Source organism: Triticum dicoccoides, chromosome 1A, assembly GCF_002162155.2.
Source record: "Triticum dicoccoides isolate Atlit2015 ecotype Zavitan chromosome 1A, WEW_v2.0, whole genome shotgun sequence".
NCBI classification, from domain to species: Eukaryota; Viridiplantae; Streptophyta; class Magnoliopsida; order Poales; family Poaceae; genus Triticum; species Triticum dicoccoides.
Window position 1 is genome coordinate 26,514,253 of NC_041380.1, and position 12,120 is coordinate 26,526,372.

Genomic DNA, 12,120 nt, shown 5'->3' on the forward strand with positions numbered 1-12,120 from the left:
TGGAGGAGGTTGGGGATGGTGAGAAGCCATGGCCGCGGGGGAAGACCAACTCCTAGAAGGAGGACATGAGGGATGCGTCATCGATCACCTTGCTCACAACCGTGGAGGGCATGATGACAAAAAGGACTCAAGGGAGGAGAAGTGTTGGCAAGACAAGGAAGAGCAAATGAACGCCTTCATGAAGATCCAAAGAAGGAGGCTTGAGATGAACGCGCAGAAGCAAGCGAGGATGCTTGAGATGGAGGCGGAGAAGAAAGTCAAGATGCTAGAGATCGAGGCCGCCAATGCCAAGACCAAGGCGAAAGAAGTGGCTCTCACTATCATGACGGGGGTGAAGATCATGAAGATGGATCTCAACACGGTGTCGCCGAGGAAGAAGCCGTGATTTGAGAAGATGCAGGCCGAATGCTTAAGTTCCACGACGAGTGATCTATGGCAGCGAACGCCATCCCTTTTTGTATGTCGGGCAAGTGTGTTGGCGCCGACAAGCTGAGGCCTTCGCAGCTGCTGCTCACATCTAGCTGTACCGTCATCATTGCGTCGCCTACATCAGCTCGAATGGGCGGCTATGCAGACGAGCGTTTCGGTGGTTGCAGCGTCAAGTACAGCCTCACCGCCGCCAAGATCCGGCAAGGGAAACCTTGAAGAGGAGCGGCGACAGCATGAATCTATCAGTCAGAACGAAAGTGGACAGTAATAGGAGGTGCAAATCATAAAATAATGAAGGTACCTATCGACGGGATCTGACAAAAACTGAAAGCCACAGGCTCCAGCATCCACCGTCGCCATTGTTCTGTTTTCCAGTTTGGTCGGGGGAGGGGAGCGGGGGGTGGGCGTGGTGCGAGGTGCGATCCAAGCGATAAGCATTTCTTTTTCTTTCCTCGTATGTGGTCGCGCTCGGGTCGTGCGGTATGTGGAGGAGGGATGCGGACAAGGATCCGAGGCGCCACATATCCATGTCAGCCAACCAGACCACCATCTACGTGCCGGTCCGCAAACACCGGGCAAAAGGTGTGTACCATCATGCGCGTTATGTTCAAATGGAACAGGTAGCTCATGCCATGACCAAATCGTTTTATCTGCCAGCGCGTTCATCGTATACGACTGTTCCACCATACGTATGTATGTCTTGGGCCACCGGTCGCATTGAATCCCTGCTTCCACCCGACCGTGTTGCATTGGCACACCTAGCGTGAGCAGGCGAGCCCGTGAGCACCATTGCCGCTCGGATACCAGCTTTCTTTATTTACTACGCAACTACCTAAACCAGGATAATTAGGGTTTATGGTTTCATATCCCATACTAAACTTTGAAACTACTCCCAACTAATTCACGATGTTTAAGTTTTCAAGTATTATTCAAGATTGGAGGGTGCTCATTAAATTTTGCACCCTCTATCTAAACTTTTTTTAAAGCTTTAGGTATTGTAAGGCCATACGTGGGCACATATTGGTGAACACGTGTAACCTTGCACTACTAGGAGAAAGCTTATAGATAGAATATTACCAGTAGCGCGGGATTATTTGCCAGCGCTACTGCTATTTAGTGGTAGCACGAAGCAGCAACCAGCGCTACAGGTAGTGAAGTAGCAGCAGCGCGGGGTAGCGAGGCAGCGCTACTGCTAAGTGGTCCCATCGCCACCGGCTGGGGCTACCCGTATTAGTAACGGTGGGCGAAGACCGATAGTCAACCTGTGATGAATAATAATGATCTAATTTAGCTTTGTAGTACATATATTGAATTTTAGAAGTTTAATCTTTGAATTATGAACATAGGAAATGTCTGATGACGATAGGATCCCTGAGTGCGAGTATTGCAGCGACGACTGAGGTCTGTGCGACTGGCCTCACCTGGAAGACGGTCGGCGCTTCACTATTAAGCTTAATGAGGCATTCGATGTTTACACGGTATGCAACACCGACAAGTCTTTTTTGGTAATTAATCATGACTTCTGCTTCTTCAACATGTAATTTTTGTTTTCTACAATTTAAATAGTGCATCCCCTGCTATGCATGACGTTATGTCTTGGAGAAACTGGATTTTAAAGATCGCGAGAATATGGAGACAAAGAGAGTTAACCTCGGGACCAATCATGGTTATGCTTTTGACGTAAAGTTATATAATACGGTGACCTACTCCCATTTTGGTTGCTCGAATTGGGCAGCACTATGCAAGGCGTATGGTTTTCAGGAGGGTATGCATGTCACCTTCGATGCGGGTGATCCAGAAAATGACATCAACGAAGATTATGTCGACGAAGATAATATCGAGGAAGCTAATATCGACATTTGAGTCGATATTCATACGCTTCCACTTCTACCTCTATGTGAGTTTCTAAAACATGTTTATTAAATAATTTATATTGTTTTTCTAAAAATAGTTGACAACTTATTTCCATTCTTCAAAAAATGTTCGGAAAGTAGTAGACAAATCCTACTACACTGATGGCTCTGAACTAACTTACGACGAGAAAGATCATCTTGTCTCCTTTATTATTGATGTTGAGACTTTCAATAAGAAAATCCCAAAGGATTGTGTGCCTCATCTGGTGCATATGAAAGGTCACATGGATGTTGTTAGCCTACGGCCAAGTCCGCCTATGGGTCACCGCTGTTCTTACAAGATTTCTCGAACAGATGAAGACCTCACAATCAAAGAATGGAAAAAAGTTATGAATGATCGTCGGGAGCTACTTGGAAGCAACATTGTGCGATGCCCACGAATTGGAGACAGAATAATCTCCATTCTCCGTAATGAAGAGTGAGGAGCTATGTTGTTTTATGCTATTTTACCTTAGAATGGGGTAGCAGATCCTAGCTAATACTCATGATCATGTGCTAAGAACAATTAATTAGGGTTGGTTATGACTATGATGATGATGACTATGACTTGTTATTATGATAACGAGTAGAAGTTGTTAGATGACTATATATGATGATGATGAGTATGACTTGTTATTATGATAACGAGTAGAAGTTGTTAGATGACTATATATGATGATGATGATGATGATGATGAGTATGATTTTTTATTATGATAACGATGATGAGTTATTATTATGATGATGATGCTGAGTTGTTATATGAGCATGATGAGTTATTATATATATCAATGGGTGAAATAAACGTGGATTAAATTAAAGTTTGGATTAGTAGTACTTTTGATCTGCACCATATTGCCTCCACTTAAATCTAATCCACATCTCTTTCACCCACTGATATAATAGCTCATCATGATCATAAAATCATATGATGAGACAATTGTACAAAACTTGTACAAATACAGTGCCAATACACAGAAAAAATACAGGAAATATTAATTATTAGTAGTAGCGCGGGACGTGCAGCAACAGCGTGCTCTGAGCAGCCGCGCTACTGCTATTAGCAGCAGCAAGTGTTAGTAGGCACGCTATTGTGTTATTATGGTTAGTAGTAGAGCTAGTCAACCCACACTACTGCTATGGTTTAACTGTAGCGCTGTAGTAGTAGCGCGGCCACCCGCTCTACTACTAGCACTATTTCTAGCGCTAATATTAGGGTTTTCCCTAGTAGTGTGGGCCTATTATACAAGGGCACGAGGGGTAGCCAAATTTTGGTAGGCTAGATAGAGATAACGGGAGGGACGGTCCAACGCACTTGGCAGGGGTGGTCGGATCATACATGGCCTGGTGGTCGAAGTGTTGTCTGATGGCCTTGACGAGCTTATTGTCGACCATATTATGTGATTTGGTATATGAGGAGGTGAAGGAAATATGCCCTAGAGGCAATGATAAAGTTGTTATTTATATTTCCTTATATCATGATAAATGTTTATTTTTCATGCTAGAATTGTATTAACCAGAAACTTAGTACATGTGTGAATACATAGACAAACAAAGTATCCCTGGTATGCCTCTACTTGACTAGCTCGTTAATCAAAGATGGTTAGGTTTCCTAACCATAGACATGTGTTGTCATTTGATGGACGAGATCACATCATTAGAGAATGATGTGATGGACAAGACCCATCTGTTAGCTTAGCATAATGATCGTTTAGTTTTATTGCTATTGCTTTCTTCATGACTTATACATGTTCCTCTGACTATGAGATTATGCAACTCCCAAATACCAAAGGAACACCTTGTGTGCTATCAAACATCACAACGTAACTGGGTGATTATAAAGATGCTCTACAGGTGTCTCCGAAGGTGTTTGTTGGATCACGAAGACGTTCGACTACATCAACCATGTTACTAAACGCTTCCGCTTTTGGTCTACGAGGGTACGTGGACACACTCTACCCTCCCGTTGCTATGCATCTCCTAAATAGATCTTGCATGATCGTAGGATTTTTTTCGAAATACTACGTTCCCAACAGTGGTATCCGAGCTAGGTCTATATGTAGATGTTATATGCACGAGTAGAACACAAAGAGTTGTGGGTGATATAGTCATACTGCTTACCAATAACGTCTTACTTTGATTCGATGGTATTGTTGGATGAAGCGGCCCGGACCAACATTACATGACCGAGTTCATGAGACTGGTTCTACCAATGTGCTTTGCACATAGGTGGCTGGCGGGTGTCTGTTTCTCCAACTTTAGTTGAATCGAGTTTGACTACGCCCGGTCCTTGTTGAAGGTTAAAACATCACACTTGATGCACAATCGTTGTGGTTTTGATGCGTAGGTAAGAACGGTTCTTGCTAGAAGCCCGTAGCAATCACGTAAAACTTGCAACAACAAAGTGGAGGCCATCTAACTTATTTTTGCAGGGCATGTTGTGATGTGATATGGTCAAGATGTGATGAGATATACATTGTTGTATGAAATGATCATGTTTTGTAGAAGTTATCAGCAACTGGCAGGAGCCTTATGGTTCTCGATTTATTGTATGAAATGCAATCGCCATGTAATTGCTTTACTTTATCACTAAGCGGTAGCGATAGTCGTAGAAGCAATAGTTGGCGAGACGATACTACGATGGAGATCAAGGTGTCAAGCCGGTGACGATGGTGATCATGACGGTGCTTTGGAGATGGAGATCAAAGGCACAAGATGATGATGGACATATCATATCACTTATTTTGATTGCATGTGATGTTTATCTTTTATGCATCTTATTTTGCTTAGTACGGCGGTAGCATTATAAGATGATCTCTCACTAAATTTCAAGGTATAAGCATTCTCCCTAAGTATGCATCGTTGCTACAGTTCTTCATGTCGAGACACCACGTGATGATCGGGTGTGATAAGCTCTACGTCCACATACAATGGGTGCAAGCCAGTTTTTCACACGCAGAATACTCGGGTTAAACTTGATGAGCCTAGCATATGCAGATATGGCCTCGGAGCACTGAGACCGGAAGGTCGAACGTGAATCATATAGTAGATATGATCAACATAGTGATGTTCACCATTGAAAACTACTTCATCTCACATGATGATTGGACATGTTATAGTTGATATGGATCGCGTGATCATTTAGATGACTAGAGGGATGCCTATTTAAGTGGAAGTTCTTAAGTAATATGATTAATTGAACTTTATTTTATCATGAACTTAGTCCTGATAGTATTTGCAAATTATGTTGTAGATCAATACCTTGCATTATAGCTCCTCGTTTATTTTTGATATGTTCCTCGAGAAAAATAAGTTGAAAGACGATAGTAGCAATGATGCGGACTGTATCCATGATCTGAGGAGTATCCTCACTGCTGCACAGAAGAATTATGTCCTTGATGCACCGCTAGGTGACGGACCTTTTGCAGGAGCAGATGCAGACGTTATGAACATTTGGCAAGTTCGGTATGATGACTACTTGACAGTTTAGTGCACCATGCTTTACGCTTTAGAACCGGGACATAAAAATGTTTTGAACGACATGGAGCATATGAGATGTTCCAAGAGATGAAATTGGTATTTCAGTCTCATGCCCGTGTCGAAAGGTATGAGACCTCTGACAAGTACTTTGCCTACAAGATGGAGGAGAATGGCTCAGCCAGTGAACATGTACTCAGAATGTCTGGGTAGTACAATCGCTTGAATCAAGTGGGAGTTAATCTTCTAGATAAAGATAGTGATTGACAGAGTTCTCTAGACACTATCACCAAGGTACTAGAACTTCGTGATAAACTATAATATGCAAGGGATGACGAAAACGATTCCCGAGCTCTTCGCGATGCTGAAATCGGTGAAGGTAGAAATCAAGAAAAAGCATCAAGTGTTGATGGTTGACAAAACCACTAGTTTCAAGAAAAAGGGTAAAGGAAAAGAAAGGGAACTTCATGAAGAATGACAAGCAAGTTTCCACTCCCATGAAGAAGCCCAAAGCTAGACCCAAGCCTGCAACTGAATGCTTCTACTACAAAGGAAATGGTCACTGGAAGCGGAACTGAACCAAATACTTGGCGGATAAGAAGGATGGCAAAGTGAACAAAAGTATATATGATATACATGTTATTGATGTGTACTTTACTAGTGTTCATAGTAGCCCCTGTATATTTGATACCGGTTCAGTTGCTATGATTAGTAACTCGAGGAATTACAAAATGAACAGAGACTAGTTGAGGGCGAGGCGACGATGTGTGTTGGAAATGATTCCAAGATTGATAAGATCACCATCGCACACTCCCTCTACCTTCGGGATTAGTGTTGAACCTAAATAAATGTTATTTGGTGTTTGCGTTGAGCATGAATATGATTGGATCATGTTCATTGCAATACGTTTATCCATTTAAGTCAGAGAATAATTGTTGTTCTATCTACATGAATAAAACCTTCTATGGTCATACACCCAATGTGAATGGTTTATTGAATCTCAATCGTGGTGATACACATATTCATAATACTTATGCCAAAAAAATGCAAAGTTGATAATGATAGTGCAACATATTTGTGGCACTGCCGTTTAGGTCATATTGGTGTAAAGCGCATGAAGAAACTCCATGCTAATGCGCTTTTGGAATCACTTGATTATGAATCACTTGATGCTTGAGAACCATGCCTCATGGCCAAGATGACTAAGACTCCGTTCTCCAGAACAATGGAGAGAGCAACTGACTTATTTGAAATAATACATACTGATGTATGCGGTCCGATGAGTGTTGAGGCTCACGACGGGTATCGTTATTTTCTGATCTTCACAGATGATTTGAGCGGATATAGGTATATCTACTTAATGAAACACACGTTTGAAACATTTGAAAAGTTCAAAAATTTCAGTGTGAAGTTGAGAATCATCGTAACAAGAAAATAAAGTTTCTACGATCTGATCATGGAGGCGAATATTTGAGTTGCGCATTTAGTCTTCATTTAAAACAATGTGGAATAGTTTCACAACTCACGCCACCTGGAACACCACATCGTAATGGTTTGTCCGAACTTAGTAACTGTACTTTATTAGATATGGTGCGATCTATGATGTCTCTTACCGATTTACCACTATCATTTTGGGGTTATGCATTAGTGACAGCTGCATTCACGTTATATAGGGCATCATCTAAATCCGTTGAGACGACACCGTATGAATTGTGGTTTGGCAAGAAACCTAAGCTGTCGTTTCTTAAAATTTAGGATTGCGATGCTTATGTGAAAAAGCTTCAACCTGATAAGCTCGAACCCAAATCAGAGAAATGTGTCTTCATAGGATACCCAAAAGAAACTGTTGGGTACACCTTCTATCATAGAACCGAAGGCAAGATATTCGTTGCTAAGAATGGATACTTTCCAGAGAAGGAGTTTCTCTCGAAAGAAGTGAGTGGGAGGAAAGTAGAACTTGATGAGGTAGTTGTTGTTGGGGAATGCAGTAATTTCAAAAAAATCCTACGCACACGCAAGATCATGGTGATTGCTACCTCTTGAGCACTGCGTTGGTTTCCCTTGAAGAGGAAAGGGTGATGCAGTAAAGTGATAACCCACAAGTATAGAGGATCGCAAAAGTTTTCAATAAGTAAGAGTGTTGAACCCAACGAGGAGCTAAAGGTAGAACAAATATTCCCTCAAGTTCTATCGACCACCGATACAACTCTACGCACACTTGACGTCCGCTTTACCTAGAACAAGTATGAAACTAGAAGTACTTTGTAGGTGTTGTTGGATAGGTTTGCAAGATAATAAAGAGCAAGTAAATAAAAAGTAGGGGCTATTTAGATAAAGACACAACTATTAGTTTTAGTAGAGAGCTTGTTGTCACGAGAAAGTTATTTGTCCCTAGGCAATCGATAACTAAACCGGTAATCATTATTGCAATTTTATTTGAGGGAGAGGCATAAGCTAACATACTTTCTCTACTTGGATCATATACACTTATGATTGGAACTATAGCAAGCATCCGCAACTACTAAAGATCATTAAGGTAAAACCCAACCATAGCATTAAAGCATCAAGTCCTCTTTATCCCATACGCAACAACCCCCTTACTCGGGTTTGTGTTTCAGTCACTCACACAACCCACTATAAGAGAATCATGAACGTATTGCGACACCCTACAGCGGGGATCCCTCACGCTTGCGTGACATAGAGAGCACCATAGGACAGCACCAATAGTAAAACATGCAAATCAAACCAATCTTGATCATCAAATAGCCCATAGGACAAAACAGATCTACTCAAACATCATAGGATAGCCATACATCATTGGGAAATAATATATAGCGTTGAACACCATGTTTAAGTAGAGATTACAGTGGGTAAGAGAGAGTTTACACCGCTGCATAGAGGGGAGAAGAGTTGGTGATGATGGTGGTGAAGTTTTCGGTGAAGATTGCGGTGATGATGATGGCCACGGCAGCGTTTCGGCGCCACCGGAAAAGAAGGGGAGAGGGGGCCCCTTCATCTTCTCCTTCCTTGACCTCCTCCCTAGATGGGAGAAGGGTTTCCCCTCTAGTCCTTGGCCTCCATGGCGTGGGAGGGGCGAGAGCCCCTCCGAGATTGGATATGTCTCTCTTTGTTTCTGCGTTCTCAGATTCTATCCTTTCACCATTTCTTATATTCCCGGAGATCCGTAACTCCGATTGGGCTGAAATTTTAACACAATCTCTATCCGGATATTAGCTTTCTTGCGGTGAAATAAGGGCATCAACCGCCTTACGGGTGACCACAAGGGTCAGGGGCGTGCCTGCCCCCCTGGGGCGCGCCCCCTGCCCCGTGGCACCCTACGGCATCGTCTCGCGTGGATTTTTCTTCCCAAAAATCATAAATATTCCAAAAAAATCTCTGTCAGTTTTTATCCTATTTGGACTCCGTTCAATATGGATATTCTGCGAAATAAAAAATGCAACAAACAGGAACTAGCACTGGGCACTGGATCAATATGTTAATCCCAAAAATAGTATAAAAAGTTGACAAAAGTATATGAAAGTTATAGAATATTGGCATGGAACAATAAAAAATTATAGATACGACGGAGACGTATCAGCATCCCCAAGCTTAATTCCTGCTCGTCCTCGAGTAGGTAATGATAAAAAAGATAATTTTTGATGTGGAATGCTACCTAGCGTAATCTTGATCACATATCTAATCATGGCATGAATATTAAGATACGAGTGATTCAAAGCAATAGTCTATCATTTGACATAAAAACATTAATACTTCGAGCCTACTAATAAAGCAATCATGTCTTTTCAAAATAACATGGCCAAAGAAAGTTATCCCTACAAAATCATATAGTCTGTCTATGCTCCATCTTCACCACACAAAATATTTACATCATGCACAACCCCGATGACAAGCCAAGCAATTGTTTCATACTTTTGACGTTCTCAAACCTTTTCAACTTTCACGCAATACATGAGCGTGAGCCATGGACATAGCACTCACTAGTGCAGAACCGGGCAATAGCACCGGTTCGTAAGGGGCTGTAGGCACTAAAGGCCCCCCCTTTAGTACCGGTTCAGCATGAACCGGTGCTAAAGGGCAAACACATGGCACGAGCCAACTCCGTGGGCGCGTAGGACATTAGTATCGATTGGTAACACCAACCGGTACTAAATGTTTTGGTGTGTTTTGGTTTTATTTTTTATTTTTACTTTAATTTTGTGTTTTCAATTTAATTTAGTGATTGTTTTACATTATAATGAGTTGTTAAATCATTAGGTGATTAGTTTGACTGGATGCGTGTGGATCCTAGCTAAGTCATCAAGTATATATCATATCCATATTATATATACTTGATCACCTACTTAAGTGATCGAGGTAATATGGATATGGCATATACTTGATCACTTAGCTAGAATCCATCCAGTTGAAACTAATATGCAATTTCTTTCATAAATGATATAATAACTCATCATCATCATCATATTAATTAATATAAAAACTCTTGCATCATATATATCATCACCAACGGTTTTCATAGCAAAGATATCATCGAGTTCAACATGGTAATGATATTATAAGCGTTCATAACACCACAAAAGCAAATCACTCGTTGAGATTAAGTTCAGGACGAAGAACACGGACATGAGAGGAAAAGTACTAAGAGCATGAACTAGCTAATTAATCACTCCTGCTGCTCTCTCTCAGGTAAAATAGCATAGAACATGTATAGCTTTGCTGATTCATCATATTGGAGCATGCAGATGAACCTGTCTCCTAATCATGGGTTGCGCTTCTGATTGCTGCCCCTAGTACTTCTCTGTATCGTTCACAATTTTGCTCCAGTCTTTTACTATTAAGCATTCCTCGCTATTAGAAATCCTGAATGCACTAAAGTGCATTGTAGGATATCTTGGCCGTAAGCTAACAATATTCATGGTACCTTTAGTCTCAATCCAATCAGGCACAACATTCATCGGGAGTCCCTGTTGAAGAACATTGTATATAGTAACATACTTAGCAATGAAGTTTAGCTTAAAAAAATAATGTATGCAAAAGATGCACTGAGGAGAAATAGTAGAAATCTTACCATCTTCCCTAAATATATGTGACCGTAGTTCAGTATGAACACTATTGGTCGCACGTTTTGAGTACTAACATTTCTAAGTGCAGGAAAGAAATTTGTCTTGACATCATCAAGATCCTCAAGCTATCAAACATAATGACTTGTCTCCTCGCAGTTTAGTTCAGCCCCGGGACAGTGGACAGTCCTGTCTACCAAGCGCCGGACATGTTTGTTTGATTGGAAGTAAGCTGTCAATATAAATTGAGATTTATTAATTATTCAACTGGTTTAAATAATCTCATATCGAAGACATAAATATGGTTGAGAAACTCACATAATGGTAGAACTGGAGGCGTCTGCACATCGACCCAGATGTCTCTATTACCTTCAATATCATCTTCTGGATGAATATCAAAGGTGATAACCATATCAGGCTCAAATGCATAAGCCTTGCATAGTGCTTGCCAAGTTTTGTATTCAAAATAGGTGTATGTGTCTGCATTGTATAATTTGACGTTGAAGGTATAACCATGCTCGGTCTTCTAGTAAACTCTTTTTACCTCCATAGTTTCGTTAGGACTAAAACCTATCTTATCCAAGACAAAAATTCTTGCATGGCAGGGGATACGCTAGTAGAATAGTGAAAAATTAAAATCAAAAGGTGAAGCAAATGAAGCATAAGTCATGCTTAATTACGAAAAAAGACTTGTCGTTGTGACTTACTGTATCCACTTCGAAGTTCTCATACAGCTTGATGCTGAAGCGTCTATCATCAACTAGAAAATTTCTGCCGCACAGGCCGCGCTGGTCTTCGCATTATTCGCACATAATGAAATCGTGTTCGTCATCAAACGACATTCCTATGTTCATAGATGAAACATTAAACACTTATTAATTCTATTAATTCAACTAATTCTGTTAATTCAACTAGTTCAACTAAGCACTTACGAAGAATATACCTAATTAATTGAACTAATTCAACTAACTAGTGCAACTAATTAATTCAACTAAACTAGTTCTGTTAATTAGATAATGAAATCTCATATAACTAAATTAAATATATATCTAACATATAATTTATATCTAATATCTAACATATATGTTCATATATAGGTGAAATATTAAACACTTATTAGTTCTATTAATTCAACTAAATAAACTTGTTCTATTAATTCAACTAAGCATTTACTAAAAATAAACTAGTTCTATTAATTTCTTACTAAAATAAAGTAGGTAGTTCTATTAATTTTCTTACTAAAAT